The sequence below is a fragment of the Bos grunniens genome, chromosome 14 (genome assembly GCF_055505025.1).
Source record: "Bos grunniens cultivar Pamir isolate PY7600 chromosome 14, Bosgru_T2T1.0, whole genome shotgun sequence".
In the NCBI taxonomy this organism is placed as follows: Eukaryota; Metazoa; Chordata; class Mammalia; order Artiodactyla; family Bovidae; genus Bos; species Bos grunniens.
The window spans coordinates 10,985,319-11,000,505 of NC_141178.1; the positions used below are offsets into that span (position 1 = coordinate 10,985,319).

The 15,187-nt window shown below is 36.7% G+C and overlaps 1 protein-coding gene across 14 annotated transcripts in view; it reads right to left on the reverse strand.

The window, feature by feature from the left end:
• Positions 1-15,187, reverse strand: part of TRIQK (triple QxxK/R motif containing) — a 125,096-nt gene that overhangs the window by 90,922 nt on the left and 18,987 nt on the right. For 12 of the 14 annotated variants that reach the window (XM_086335265.1, XM_086335261.1, XM_086335267.1 and 9 more), the window contains one exon: positions 12,628-12,782. The exons of the other annotated variants lie outside the window; for them this stretch is intronic. The gene's annotated coding sequence lies outside the window, so the exon portion shown is untranslated. The remainder of the gene's footprint in view (positions 1-12,627; positions 12,783-15,187) is intronic. 14 annotated transcript variants of the gene reach the window in all.

Genomic DNA, 15,187 nt, shown 5'->3' on the forward strand with positions numbered 1-15,187 from the left:
CAAGACAGTGATTTTCCATTCCCTTCTCCAGTGGACAATGTTTTCTCAGGCCCAGACAAGCAGGGACATGCCCTTCAGCTATTCCACATAGCCATAGGACATGCCCAGCTACCAGCTGCCCCACTGCTGATCCTCCTGAGTGTGTAAACTTTCACTGGTCTAGGAAAGGAAAGATATACCCATCTGAATGCAGAATACCAAGGAGAGGTAAGAAAGCCTTCCTAAGTGAACATTGCAAAGAAATAGAGGAAAACAATAATGTGAGAAAGACCAGAAATCTCTTCAAGGAAAGTAGAGATACCAAGGGAACATTTCATGCAAACATGGGCATGATAAAGGACAGAAATGGTATGGACCTAACAGAAGCAAAAGATATTAAGAAGAGGTGGCAGGAATACACAGACAAACTATACAGAAAACATCTTAATGATTCAGTTAACCACAATCGTGTGATCAGTCACAATCATGTGATCACAATCATGTGAGCCAGACATCCTGGAGTATGAAATTAAGTGGGTCTCAGGAATCGTCACTACAAACAAAGCTAGTGGAGGTGATGGAATTCCAGCCAAACTATTCAAAATCCTAAAAGATGATGCTGTTAAAGTGCTACACTTAATATGGCAGCAAATTTGGAAAAATCAGTGGATATAGGACTGGAAAATGTGTGTTTTCATTCCAATCCAAGAGAAGGACAATGCCAAAGAATGTTTAAACTACCAGACTATTGCAGGCATTTCACATGCTAACAAGGTAATACTCACATGCCAGCAAGGTAATACTCAAAACCCTTCAAGCTAGACTTCAATAATATGTGAACCAAGAACTTCCAGATGTACCAGCTGGATTTAGAAACAGCAGAGGAAACAGACATTAAATTGCCAACATCCGCTGGATCATAGAAGAAGCAAGAAAATTCCAGAAAAACACCTACTTCTACTTCATTGACTATGCTAAATTCTTTGACTGCGTGGATCACAACAAACTATGGAACACTCTCAAAGAGATGGGAACACCAGACCATCTTACCTGCTTCCTGAGAAACCTGTATGCAGGTCAAGAAGGAACAGTCAGAACTGGACATGGAACAATGGACTTGTTCAAAATCGGGAAAGGAGTACGTCAAGTCTATATATTGTCAACCTGCTTATTTAAATTGCATGTAGAGTGCATCATGCGAAATTGCAGGCTGGATGAAGCACAAGCTGGAATCAAGATTGCTGGAAGAAATATCAATAACCTCAGATATGCAGATGACACCATCCTTATGGCAGAAAGCAAAGAGGAACCAAAGAGCCTCTTGATGAAGGTGAATGAGCAAAGTGAACAAGGTGGCTTAAAATGCAACATTCAAAAAATGAAGATCACGGAATCTGGTCCCATCATTTCATGGCAAACAGACGAGGAAGCAATGGAAACAGTGACAGACCTTATTTTCTTGGGCTCTAAAATGTGGGTGGTGCCTGCAGCCATGAAATTAAAAGATGTTTACTCCTTGGAAGAAGAGCTATGACAAACCTAGACAGTGTATTAAAAAGTAGAGCCCTTGCCAACAAAAGTCCATTTAATCAAAGCTACAGTTTTTCCAGTAGTCATGTATGGATGTGAGAGTTGGACCATAAAGAAGGCTGAGCAACCGAAGAATTGATGCCTTAGAACTGTGGTGTTGGAGAAGACTCTTGAGAGTCCCCTGCACTGCAAGGATATCAAACCAGTCAATCTAAAGGAAATCAACCCTGAATATTCATTGGAAGGACTGATGCTGAAGCTGAAGCTCCAACACTTTGGCCACCTGATGTGAAGAGCTGACTCATTTGAAAGGACCTTGATGCTTGGAAAGATTGAAGGCAGGAGAAGAAGGGGTTGACAGAGGATGAGATGGTTGGATGGCATCACTGACTCAATGGACATGACTTTGAGCAGAGTCAGGGAGTTGGTGAAAGACTGGGGAAGCCTGGCACGCTGCAGTCTATAGGGTTGCAGAGCGTCAGACATGAATTAGCAACTGAACAACAACAACCAAACCTTTACTGGATACTGAGTGTTGGTCAATGTGCCGCCCCAGGGCCTGAGCAAAGGCTCTGCTGGATTTTTTGACTGGAGCTTACAAATGTTGGAGGATGCCCAGGAGTGGAGGGCTCCCAGGCCTTTCTGCTGTGCTGGCTGCCCTGGGGCTGATCCGCCACCCAGGAACCTCAAAAGGCTCAGGGATTCCCAGCCTCACTGTTGAAAAGACATATGAGTATACCTAAACTTGCGAATAAGAATGTCAGTGTTGAAGTCATGGAACCTACCTTAAATATTTTAAAGGCAGGAGCTGATAATAACTAGCCAGCATATCAGTTTATTTAGTACAACAGAATCACAGAATCAGAAGAAACATCAGAGATGAAATACATCTGTTTGTTCTTAACCTTTAAACAAGCCTTATCGGAGAACCTGAGTTCAACCCTACACTGATCCTACTAACAATAGCAAAAAAATAAATAATAACAAAATCTTTGTCTAAGAAGGATCACGTAAATACTAATCTCAGATTCTGCTATTACAGTAATCATGTGAAAATAGACAACTGGCTTTTGTCTACATTGGTAAAAAAATATTGACCTAGTTGAATGCTCATATTTGAAAGCAACACATCCACAAGATTGATGCCTTTCAGTAAAACTCTAGGACTCAACTAACAAAGGATATCCAAAGGAATGATATATCACATTAATTATGCTTGGTTAATTTCCCCATCTTTAAAAAAAAAAAAAGCTATATAAATTGTGAAAGGACTATCTGAGAACCTCAGCTGGTAAAGAATCCACCTGCAGTGTGGGAGACCTGGGTTCGATCAGTGGGTTGGGAAGATCCCCTAGAGAAGGGAACTGTTACCCACTCCAGTATTCTGGCCTGGAAAATTCTGTGGACTGTATAGTCCATGGGGTCGCAAAGAGTTGGACATGACTGAATGACTTTCACTGCACTTCACTTCATGTCTGTGAACAAAGGAGGATATTCTATGTAAAAATTAAACTTCTTAAACATTTAAGGAGTTCTAACTGTGACCAGCTGAAACTCCAGTACTTTGGCCACCTCATGTGAAGAGTTGACTCATTGGAAAAGACTCTGATGCTGGGAGGGACTGGGGGCAGGAGGAGAAGGAGACGACAGAGGATAAGATGGCTGGATGGCATCACTGACTCGATGGACGTGAGTCTGAGTGAACTCCGGGAGTTGGTGATGGACAGGGAGGCCTGGTGTGCTGCGATTCATGGGGTCGCAAAGAGTCGGACACGACTGAGCGACTGAACTGAACTGAACTGAACTGTGACCTGCATCCTATCAAAGGCACACTTACATATTACAAATAATCCTTAAAGATTATTTAAATATTTAAAGATTAAATTAAAGATTAAATTATTTAAAGATGATTTAAAGACTTTAAAGACTCAACTTCTTTAAAGAAGTTGACCAGATGCAATCACTACACAACATTCTCTGTTAGACCCAACTTATGTATTTTCCCACATTCACTGTCTCCTGGATGCTCAGTCACTTGCCCAATGCATAGCACCAGCAATTACCCACAACTAATCTAACAGTGCTAGCTGACATGGCTTCCTCTGGGGGGTGGGTGAGGGTAAAGGTGAAGGTACTATTTCCAACACCACCTCCACAGCGACAGCAATGCCTACACGTAGATCGATAAGAAGCTTGGCTTCTCCCACCACTTCCAAATCCCAAGCCCCAGAGCCCCAAGGCAATCTGAAAAGTACAAGGATAGAGCTTTGACCAATAAAAAATAAGTGACAGGAAGATGTTAGCAGATAAATTTCTTTCTCTTCCTCAATCCAACTAATTGGCTCTATACAGCCAGCCTGGAGATGTCCCACATGACTATATAAAAGTCTATATTTTCTCTTACACTGTGGCCAGTTCAGTAACCACCTTATATTTGTTTTTCCTCCTTATCTAGTTTTTTTTTCTTCTATTTTTCACTCACTCTTATCTCCCTAGTATGGCATCCAAGTTTAAGCTGTGCCTCAGAATCTGTTGTCTGGGGAGCCTGGGGTAAAATATATAATTCATTATTCTATTTCTGCCCTATCAATTCCTAAATACAATATAGCTTTTTACAATTAACTGTGTTTTCTCAAAACAGTTTTGAATGACCAAGAGAGACCAAGAATAACTCTCCATAGGAATTCATTAGCTACTTTTTAAAAGTAGGAATCTCAATGTGTGGGTTCCTATGTCTCATCTGTTCTAAACACAGATAAGAAAAAAGATATAATAATAGCAATAATTCTACTTACTGTAGAAAGTAGGATGTTAGATGTAAATACAAAAATGGTAAGTAAGTAGAGAAAGAAAGAGCTGGTATTAACTACAAAAATAATGAGGCAACCCTGGAGCACCCAGTAAATTAAAAATTACCCATACATTATACTGATAGGCAATGACTATATCAAACGTGATTGGTAGAATTCTAAGATTGCCTCCAATATGCTGTTCTTTGCAAATCTCTTCCTCATCTACAGTGTGGGTAGAATCTGTAAATATGACAAAATATAACTCCTAAGATTATGTTACATTAACAGCAAAAGGGTTTCACACATTTAGTTAATGTTCTACATCAGCTGACTTTAAAATAAGGACATCATCCAGGTGGTACTGATTTAATCATACGAGCATTTTAAATCACAGTCAAGAAGTCAAAGTAAGAAAAGTCAGAGAAATTCAAAGGAATTTTATGAATAAGAAATTCTCCATTGATGGAAGGGTCCATGTAGCAAGAAATAAAGGTGACATGGAGGAGATCAGTCAACCAAGAAGGAAAGGAGGAGGTCTTCAGTCCTACAACCACAGGAAATTAAATTCTGCCCACAACCTATAAGAACTTAGAAGTAGATTCTTTCACAAAACCTTGAACAGTCTGGTTGGCATTCGATTTCAGGTTTGCAAGATCCCAAGGAGGAAACCTATTACGACCATGTTGGACTCCTGACCCACAAAATTGTGAGCTAATAAGTGACTGTGATGTAAGCCACTAAGTTTATGGTAACGTGCTATGCATTATAGAAAACTAATACATGTCTGGAAATGAATTAGCTAGTATCTAGTTTATTGAATCAGTTAAACATAGCTATTGGTTATCATTAGTAATTATTTATTTTGGTTTTGTTTTTGTTTCTTTGTTTGTTTTGTTTTGTTTTTATGGCAGCACCACACAGCTTGCAAGTTCTTAATTCCCCAACCAGGAACTGGATCTGGTTCCCACAGTGAAAGCACTGAATCCTAACCATTACCAGGGAATTCTCACTAATTATTTTTAAAGACAAAAAAAGAAACGTATAAAGTTTGTTAGATGCTCTCCAAGCTACATTCTTATCAGGAAATTAAACTGCCATTATACTCTACTAACATTTCCTTTAAAGGTTTCTATTTTACAATCAATTTTTATTCTCTATAAATTGGCATTACTACTTTGCAAGTCTTCTCTCTTTCCCGCTGGTCAATTTTCAACAGAGTTAATTAAATCCTCCTTCATACAAGCTAACATTTTATCTCAGAATCAAGTCCTCTAGAAGAATATTTCAAAAAAAAAAGAGGGTGATTATTGTGAACAGTGTGCTATTTTTCCCATGAACTAATAGAATAATGATGATGTTCAAAATGAAAGGCTGCAAACCTGGGAAATACATAAATGCTTCTGAATTAAAAATTCAATTATTTTAATATAGTTTATAAATATATATTTATATCACTTTCCTTTATGCACTGTCACTTCTAATATGACTAAGCACAAATCTCCTTCAGCCATAACATATAATAAAATAATGTATTTTATTTCTGCCTTAGCCATTGATATTTGAACTAAATGTTATTCAGATATCTATAGTACTAATTGAAAAAATATCCTTTCATATTTCTTATTTTTATTATTTTCAAAGAATTTGAGAAACATACACTTTGGATCTTCTGGTTAAAAAAGTAGAAATGAATATAGACAACTTCAGGTCAATGATCTTTAAGTGCTCACTCATATGGTATCCATTGGGAACATGAGCAATAACAACAAAATCAGGAGTAGTGATGACTTTTGTTTCACCTGCTTTATTACATGGTAAAAGTACAGAGTAATAGAATACTAGCAAGTTTTACTGAATGTTTCAAGTCAATTTGTTTATTGTGAGAATTCCATTTAAATTTTTACTAAACCCACATTAGGCAAACACTAATGCAAGGAAAAATGGCATTTGTAAAATGAACTAACATACTAGAGTGAATGGAACGATGGATGGGTTCAAAATTGGGAAAGGAAAATATCAAGTCTGTATACTGTCATTCTGCTTATTTAACTTCTATGCAGAGTACAGCATGCAAAAAGCTGGGCTGGATGAATCACAAGTTGGAACCAAGATTGCCAGGAGAACTATCAACAACCTCAGATAGGTGGATGATACCATTTTAATGGCAGAAAGCAAAGAGGAACTAAAGCCCCTTGATGAAGGTGAAAAAGGAGAGTGAAAAACCTTGCTTAAAATTCAACACTCAAAAAACTAAGATCCTGGCATCCAGTCCCATCACTTCATGGCAAACAGATGGAAAAAGGTGGAAATAGTGACAGACTTTTATTTTCATGGGCTCTAAAATCACTATGGATGATGACTGCATCAATGGAATTGAAAGACGCTCGCTACGAGGAAGAAGAGTTATGACAAACCATATATAAAATAGATAGCCAGTGGAATTTTCTGTATGACTCAGGGAACTCAAACAGGGGCTCTGTGACAATCTAGAAGGGTGGGATGGGGAGGGAGATGGAAGGGAGGTTAAAGAGGGAGCGAACATGGGTGTGTACCTATCGCTGATTCTTGTTGATGTTCGACAGAAAACCATAAAAGTCTGTAAAGCAGTTATCCTTCAATTAAAAAATAAAGTGGCAAAAAAAAAGGAAAAAAAAAAAAAAGCAGAGGTATCACTTTCCAGACACAGGTCCATATAGTCAAAGCTACAGTTTTTCCAGTAGTCATGTTTGGATATGAGAGTTGGACCATAAAGAAGGTTGAGCACCAAAAAATTGATGCTTTTGAACTGTGGTGCTGGAGAAGACTCTTGAGAGTCCCTTGGACTGCAAGGAAATCCAACCAGTCCAACCTAAGGGAAATCAGTCCTGAATATTCACTGGAAGGACTGATGCTGAAGCTGAAGCTCCAATTCTTTGGCCGCCTGATGCGAAGAACTGACTCACATGAAAAGACCCTGATGCTGGGAAAGACTGAAGGCAGGAGGAGAAGGGGCTGACAGAGGATGAGATGGTTGGATGGCATCACCGGCTCCTGGAGTAAAAGCTCCTGGAGTTGGTGATGGACAGGGAGGCCTGGCATGCTTCAGTCCATAGGGTCACAAAGAATCAGACACAACTAAGTGACTGAACTCAACTGAACTTAGATATTCATTCCAGTGTTGTCATGTTCCCAATGAGACAGCTCCATGTATTAATTTTAGAGTACAAAGTGCAATTAATTTTCAATGAAATTATTAAAGGAAGTTGCTAAGATATATATGTTCAGAGACATAGCAGCATTTACAACTGAAAATAGAAGCAAAGAATATCACACCTTATAAAAAATAATATAACTATAAAAAAGGACAGAAAACATTTATTTCCCAGTGAAAAATATACTCACTCTGGGAAGAAAGAAAATGACTAATATATCAAAATGAAAAGTCAGAAAATAGTTTAATAATAAAGGCTAACTCAGAGAAAATCTACATTTCCTAGAATACTTTGATGATAGGAAAATGATAAGTAAATTATTTCCCAAGTGTGATGTATCTAGGAAATAGATCAGTGAAACAAAAAGAGTAATATCATCACAGCATACAAACAGAAAATTCACATATAGAAGCAAAAAAATCACAGTTTACATTGCATTCATGTTTAAAATCAAACATCACTTTTTCACATTCTGAAGATTCTCCCCCCCCACCCCAAATATGGAAAGAAAAACAAGCCAGGACTTTAATATATTTTTTTTCAACCTGGAACAGCTGCAAAAAACAAATCTTGCTGGAGATAAGCTTGGTTATAAATATCAACATTCCCTTTAAACAAGGGAGTCCAGTTTTCATACCATCTGCCTCTTTCTAAAAGTAAAAAAAAAAAAAAAAGAAAGAAAATCGTAAACCAGGACATTCTCTTTCAAATAGGCATTTGGAAATGAATGTCATAAAAAGGCTGTGAACTCTTCTGGGCCCCTGTGTTTAAACTTGCCCTTTTGGTTCATTTTACAAAATGGAATTTTATGAAAGTAAACAACTGAGTGCACTAATAAACTTCATGAAGCAATTAATAAAGAAAAAATATAATTTTTCAACTGTTCAACCCAGGAGTTGAACCAGGGTCTCCTGCATTGCAGGCAGATTCTGTACCAGCTGAGCTACCAGGAAAGCCCAAAATAAAAAATAATTGTTCAACTTTTTCACATTATTGACCATAATCACAATCTCTGGTCCAAATTTCCCCTTGATGAATCATATTCCCTTACCGTTTATTTTTTAACTATAATACATTTGTCACTTTTGCTACCTTTTTCCAAAATTTTTTTATAGCCTGTTCCTAAGACTAACACGTTATCTCTTTCAGTACAGAAGTCTAGTTACTACAGAACCAGACTTTCAATACAGGTTCTATCCTCTGCAAAAATCTCTCCTATGCCTCTCTCAAGACAGTGGTGTTTTCATGCTTCAATTTCAAATTTACCTTAAAACCTCCTTTCATCTTTTGCCCTTAATTATTTTTCGTTCTTTGTTAATGACCTTGTGATTGAACACTTCAATTTTTCACTGTGCCACATTATTACGTCTTCAATAACGAAGTTCATAAACCATATCCATTTTTTAACTCCTTAAAGCATTCACAAGAAAGAATAGATGCGAGATGATCCACCGAGCAGAGACATTCAGAGTGGTATAGTAGAGACGGCTACATAAAAGAAAATCCACTACAGTAATATGAGACCACCTGAGAGAAAATAGAGGAAACAGAGAACAGAAAAAAATGGTATTTTGTCTTTTAATGATAAAGGTAAATGTTTAGTCAATTCCCTGAATTACAGTGGTAGGATTCTGAAAAGCTACTAAAACAAAACACCTAGGGAGCCTTGGCATAATTCATTATCATCTTCATGTTTATTCTTTCCCTTCCTCTTTTTTTCTATACACACATAAACACACCCCTATATACTGCAAACAAAAAGAAGACTGAGTCTTTAATCATGAGCATTTGTAGCTATTTTGATGCTAAAATGCACTTAAATGTGTCCTTCATAGGAAAAATATGTCCTAAGACTTCTCACTGTCGATCCGTTTAAGCCACAGACCGCCTAGGTCTGTAATTATAGAAAATAAAGTTATTTTACAAATGACATTTAATTGCTTTCTTGGAATGCTGCATCTTCAGTGTATAAGAAGGGAGGAGAGAAGAGATTTCTTCAAAGTCATGGTCAATAATATTTAAAATGAATAACCATATTATAGCAATCAATATTTCATTTCTTCATGATCTGATGCAAGCATGACAAAATATGAACAATTAGATGATCAGTGTTGCAACAGGAAAGTTATTTTACCTTAGACCTTTCAATTGTTACTTTTAAAAGGTGAAAAAGCTCTTTTCATATTAAATTTAGTCTATTTTTTATTTTCTGACTTCCCTTCAGTAGAATGTTTGTACAGTTGTTTGTACACTAAAAAATCTCAAATAAATTAGAACACTGGATACTCAGTACATTTTTGAACAGATATTTTCCAGACCTATTATGTTAACTTAAAACATCCACATTTTATGCTTAATTATTATAAATTTGATTTTAAAAGCTTTGAATTTTAAAATATTACTATAAGTTCTCTTTTATAAGGAGATGAGTCTGATAAAGTATGAGTTAACTCTTCCTTGCTTGAACTTATTTCCTTTCTGGTTCTGTCCCTTTTTAATTGTTTACTAAGCTAAGCTCGTTTACCATTTTTCAAATCAGTACAGTAAGAATTCCTATCTCATGTGGCTGCTGTAAGCATTAAATTAAATTGCTAGTTCATTTAAAGTACTTAACATGGTGCTCCTCACATAGTAAGTGCTGGATAAATGTTGTTAGCATCATTACATCATACTGACTTAATCACTTACTCACTGTGGAGTCACCATACAGTCCAAATAAGCTTTTTAAGAGAAAAAAACTAATCTGAACTTGAAGACCTTACATTCATGTAAAAAGTCACTGAGATACATAAAGAAAAAAAGAAAAGGATGGTCTCATAATATCTATGTGTAACTTAATTACATATAAATAGTACCCTTTCTGCTATCATTTGGTCTCCTAACCATCTTCTATCATCAGCTAAGTGGCTTCAGCAAAAATATCTTTGGATAACTTAAAACAACAACTTACATATATGGTCTTCTTCTTAATGTGTTGAAAACTTTGGATGAATAGATTATCACTTATATACTTACAGTTTATGTATATAAGGAGCATTCTAAAATACTTTCTAAAATGGAAGGCTTCTGAACAACAACAAAAATCTTGAACATTGGTCCCATTTTTTAAACTAACAATTTAATCTTTGTCAGAAATCTCAAATTATTCTCCAGTCTAAGAAAAGAATCTTCTCCATTCAACACTTGCACTACTTCTCTGTTATTCCTTCCTCAGGAGTTCAGTTGTAAACCCTTGATGTTATTTCTAAGCCTATATGTCACAATTTCTCTTATATATTCACACTTGAATTAGGTAGGTAAGTATGGTTCTTTTTACTAGAGCAGTGGTAATCAAACATTAGATAAAACTGGTTCCATTAATGATCAAAACTTGAATTTGCAGTACCAAATTTAGCATTCCAAATGTTAAAAATTACCCTAGCTCTAAAATATAATGCTGAGTAAGAAATATAATTTTAGGATATCCTTTAAATTACAGTCCATTCCAATGTTTTCCAAAAAAAACCCTTAAGAAAAATATAATAATATTCAAATCACTTCTCTATTTTATTTTTGAAAATTAACTTCACTATAACATACTATTTATTTCAAGGTCCATCATAAAAATGATTTTATAAAAGCACTTGATAACTACCTCACTAATTTTAGAAATATTTCCCCTACTATTGGGTCTTTATTATTTTGACCAAAATTTGGGAGCAGGGAATAGATTACATATCATGGGCCCTTTTAATGAAAATGGCATACATAAAATTCACTTAAAATGTTTATTTTCAAATTATTACTGAACTCTGAACAATTTAAAGAAAAAAAGCAATTGAACTTTGCAAAGCAATTTTTACAGTAAAATGTTTAACCTGATTTTTTACAAGTACAGAACTCTGCCCAGCAACCTCTCAGTCCCAAGTTGATCTCATCTCCTGTTTGATTCAGTAGCAACTCCAGATTGTGTTTCTCCTGAAACACATCTTCATCTCAGTCTGGGCACATGAGTTTGTTTCCCAAATCACAAAAATATAGATCTTTAGGTAAGGTCAACTGACTTTGCCAGTTCACTCTCATTCTCTCACACACACCAAAACACATATTTACACATATACCAAACAGACAAAAATCTGCATACGTGTGCTCAGACACAAACATTGATCATGTCAGTACTTTGATCTCAGTGCAAGAAGTGTCCCGTCTCCTTCAAGTATAAAAAGTGTCCTACTTCCTCTGTGCCCTGGAGTCTACACCATAAATATATGGGGAACCAATGAAGAGTTCTAACTAGAATGAGGGGTGGAAAAAGACAGTAGAGGATAACGTCACATAAATAATAGGGGCCCATTTTCTTCCATTTTATGACAAATTTCTTCTCTCCACGAGACTTATGAGACATCAATGTATCAATTAATCAAGAAAGATTTAAAATAATGTTGAATAATAGATATTTTATGATCTTAATTTGTTCTATGACCTTAATTGCTTATATGCAGGTACATTGATTTTGCTGCTGCTGCTGCTAAGTCGCTGCAGTTGTGTCCGACTCTGTGCGACCCCATAGACGGCAGCCCACCAGGATCCCCCATCCCTGGGATTCTCAAGGCAAGAACACTGGAGTGGGTTGCCATTTCCTTCTCCAATGCATGAAAGTGAAAAGTGAAAGTGAAGTCGCTCAGTCATGTCCGACTCAGCGACCCCACAGACTGCAGCCTACCAGGCTCCTCCATTCATGGGATTTTCCAGGCAAGCGTACTGGAGTGGGGTGCCATTACCTTTTAACCAATGTATAATTATCAAAATACAGTAAAGTACCAAAATATCATAGTGTACCAAATATCAAGAGAGATCAAATATTTTAATTTGGCAACAAATTCTCATAGACAATAATACTAAATGATTTAACAAATTAATCAGATAAAGGTTTATGGTTTTATAGACCTCACTCTGTTTTCTTGGATTTATCCAAAATCACAAAATAAATTCAAGTAAAAACATTTCCCCATCGTAATCCTGCCTCCCATAAGAAAGAACAAATTCCAAACTCAAGTTCATTGCCAAAAACAAACAAAAACAAGAAAAACAAAGTGAAAGAAAACAAACCACAAGTCAAAACACCTTTTGCCAAATGTTAAATCAAATAAACACACCTTGTGCTTTGTCCTTGAGGCTGCCAAGTCTGAACTCTGGAGAGCTGCCAAGAGGTGAGATGTTTCCAAAGGCAAGATCTTTACTGAGGAAGCTGTGCTCGCATTCCTGGCAAATTCAATTCCACCAATAATAATATTCTGATTGCTTTTTCTTACTGGAATTCAAATAGAGTATATGGAAATATTAAATTGATGATCTCCAGTTCCTTAGTATATGCAAAATAAAATCACTGTAGTAGCATTTTCCAAGTTGTGGTTTATGGCTCGCTAACTCTATTATATGTTCATTCAAATTAAGTTTCTATGCCAATATATACTTGAAAAAACACTGCATACTATTCCCCCCTTTACACAAGATACAATTTCATTAAAAGGCTCTGAGAAGTCTTGTAATAGAAAAGCCTATTGAAATTTACTTGAACCGAGGTGTCCCAAACTTATTTAAGTAAAGACCCTCTTTCACTATAATCAACAGCAACATTATTTATGCAGATCACACTTTAAGAATGATTCATTGTATAGTGATTATCTGTAAAGCAGTAAGAGATGTTTCCTCTACATTTTAGACTTAAATATGAATATAGAGACTGATTTGAATTTATTTTCCATTAGGGCAATTTGTAGAGTTGATCTATAAACATAATTATATTTATTCAACCATAATTTGTTAAGTACATGTTACTTTCTAAGCCAAATTTTCATTAAAAAGCAATAAGAAAATAAAATAATGTACAGTTTATTCATTTTTTTCAAAAAAATATTTACTATCCAGGAACTGAACTTATCTCTAGCTTTATGTTCCAATTGTTCTCACATAAATAAGAATATCAAATTTAAGTGGTTCCAAACTGCTATCTGATAATAATAAGCAACTCAAAATGTAACTCTAAGTATTTGAGAATACAATTTTTACTAATTATAATTACATCATTAAAAATATCTTGCAGAAGTGGCCAAGATGATGAAGTAGGAAGACCATGAGCACATCTCATTCCAAACAGATACACTAAAATTACACCTACTTACAGAGCAATTCTCCATGAAAACAACATTAAGACTAGCATAAAGAATCTTCTACAACTAAATACGTAAAGAAGGGAAAACACGGAGATGAATATGAGAGGGAGAGATGCCATATAGTCAGAACCCATTTCCTCAAGTTGTCAAACCACAAATGAAAATAATATCAAAATCTTAGTGTTCCTCCCCATGGACTAAGGGGTCTGATCCCCACACTAAGCTCCCTAGCCTGGGGATCCTGCACCAGGAAGACAAACCCTCAGAACACCTGGCTTTGAAAACCAGGAAGTCTTGTGTTTGGGAAAACCAGAAAGCTACAGGAATAGACTCTCTGCTCTCAAAGGGCATGACCCAAACCTCACAAGCTTTGCCTCCCGGCACAGAGGCAACAGTCTTGAGAGGAGCGTGGTCAGATCCACTTGCTGACTCAGAGAGCCTCCCAGAGAGGCAGGAAGCAACTGGGGCTCCCCATGGGGATAGAGAATCTGGCAACAACCATTTCTGGGAGCTCATTCTATGGCAGTAACATCAGCATTGTCAACTCTCATTTTGGAATCCTGCCTCAAGCCAGTAGTGGGACAGCAAAAGGCCCATACGTCCCTGGAATGTGTAGACAGCCACGCAAAGACTTGGCTCCTCTCTCTAGCAGTAAGTACCAGCCCAGTAACCCCCTGGACCATGCAAACAGTCATGTTAGGACCTAGCCCAACCAACAACAGGTGAGAAGCAGTCCTGTTTCCCCCAAGCTGTATAACCAATGGCATGGGAAGCTCATTCTATCCCTAGCAGGCCTACAGCTAACACATAACACATGACTTCACAGTCAACCAGGCTGGGGCCAGCCTCACCTACCATCACAAACATGGTAGTTGGCCCCACCACAACAGACAGCACATGCAGTCCATGTAGGGGACACTTTTAGAACATATAGTTCTGGTGACCAGAGTGGAGGATGCCGTTGGGCCACCCAGGATGTCTATTACATAAGGCCACTTCAAGAATAAGACATGTAACTGATCAATCTAACAAATACAGAGAACTGGGCAAAATGATGTGACAGAGAAATATGTCTTAAATGAAGGAACAGGTCATATCTCAGAAAAAGACCCAAACAAAGGTGAGATAAGCAATCTATCCAATAAAGAATTCAAGGTAATAATCATAAAGATGCTCACCAAATTCAGGAGAATGGATGAACACAGTGTGAATTTCAACAAAGTACTAGAAAATATAAAGAAGACCCAAATGGAGCAAAAATTACAATAACTGCAATAAAAAATTTACTAGCAGAAATCAATAGTAGATTAGATACAGAGGAACAGATAAGCCATCTGGAAGATAGACTAGTGGAAATTAACCAAGCTGAATGGAAAAAAAAAAAAATTAAAAAAAAATTAGGATAGTTTAACAGTTCTCTTGGACAATATCAAGGGAACTAACATCTACATTATAGGAGCCTCAGAAGAAAGACAGGAAGGAGCAGAAATAATAGCTGAAAATGTCCCTAACCAGGGGAAGGAAGCAGACATCCAAGTCCAGG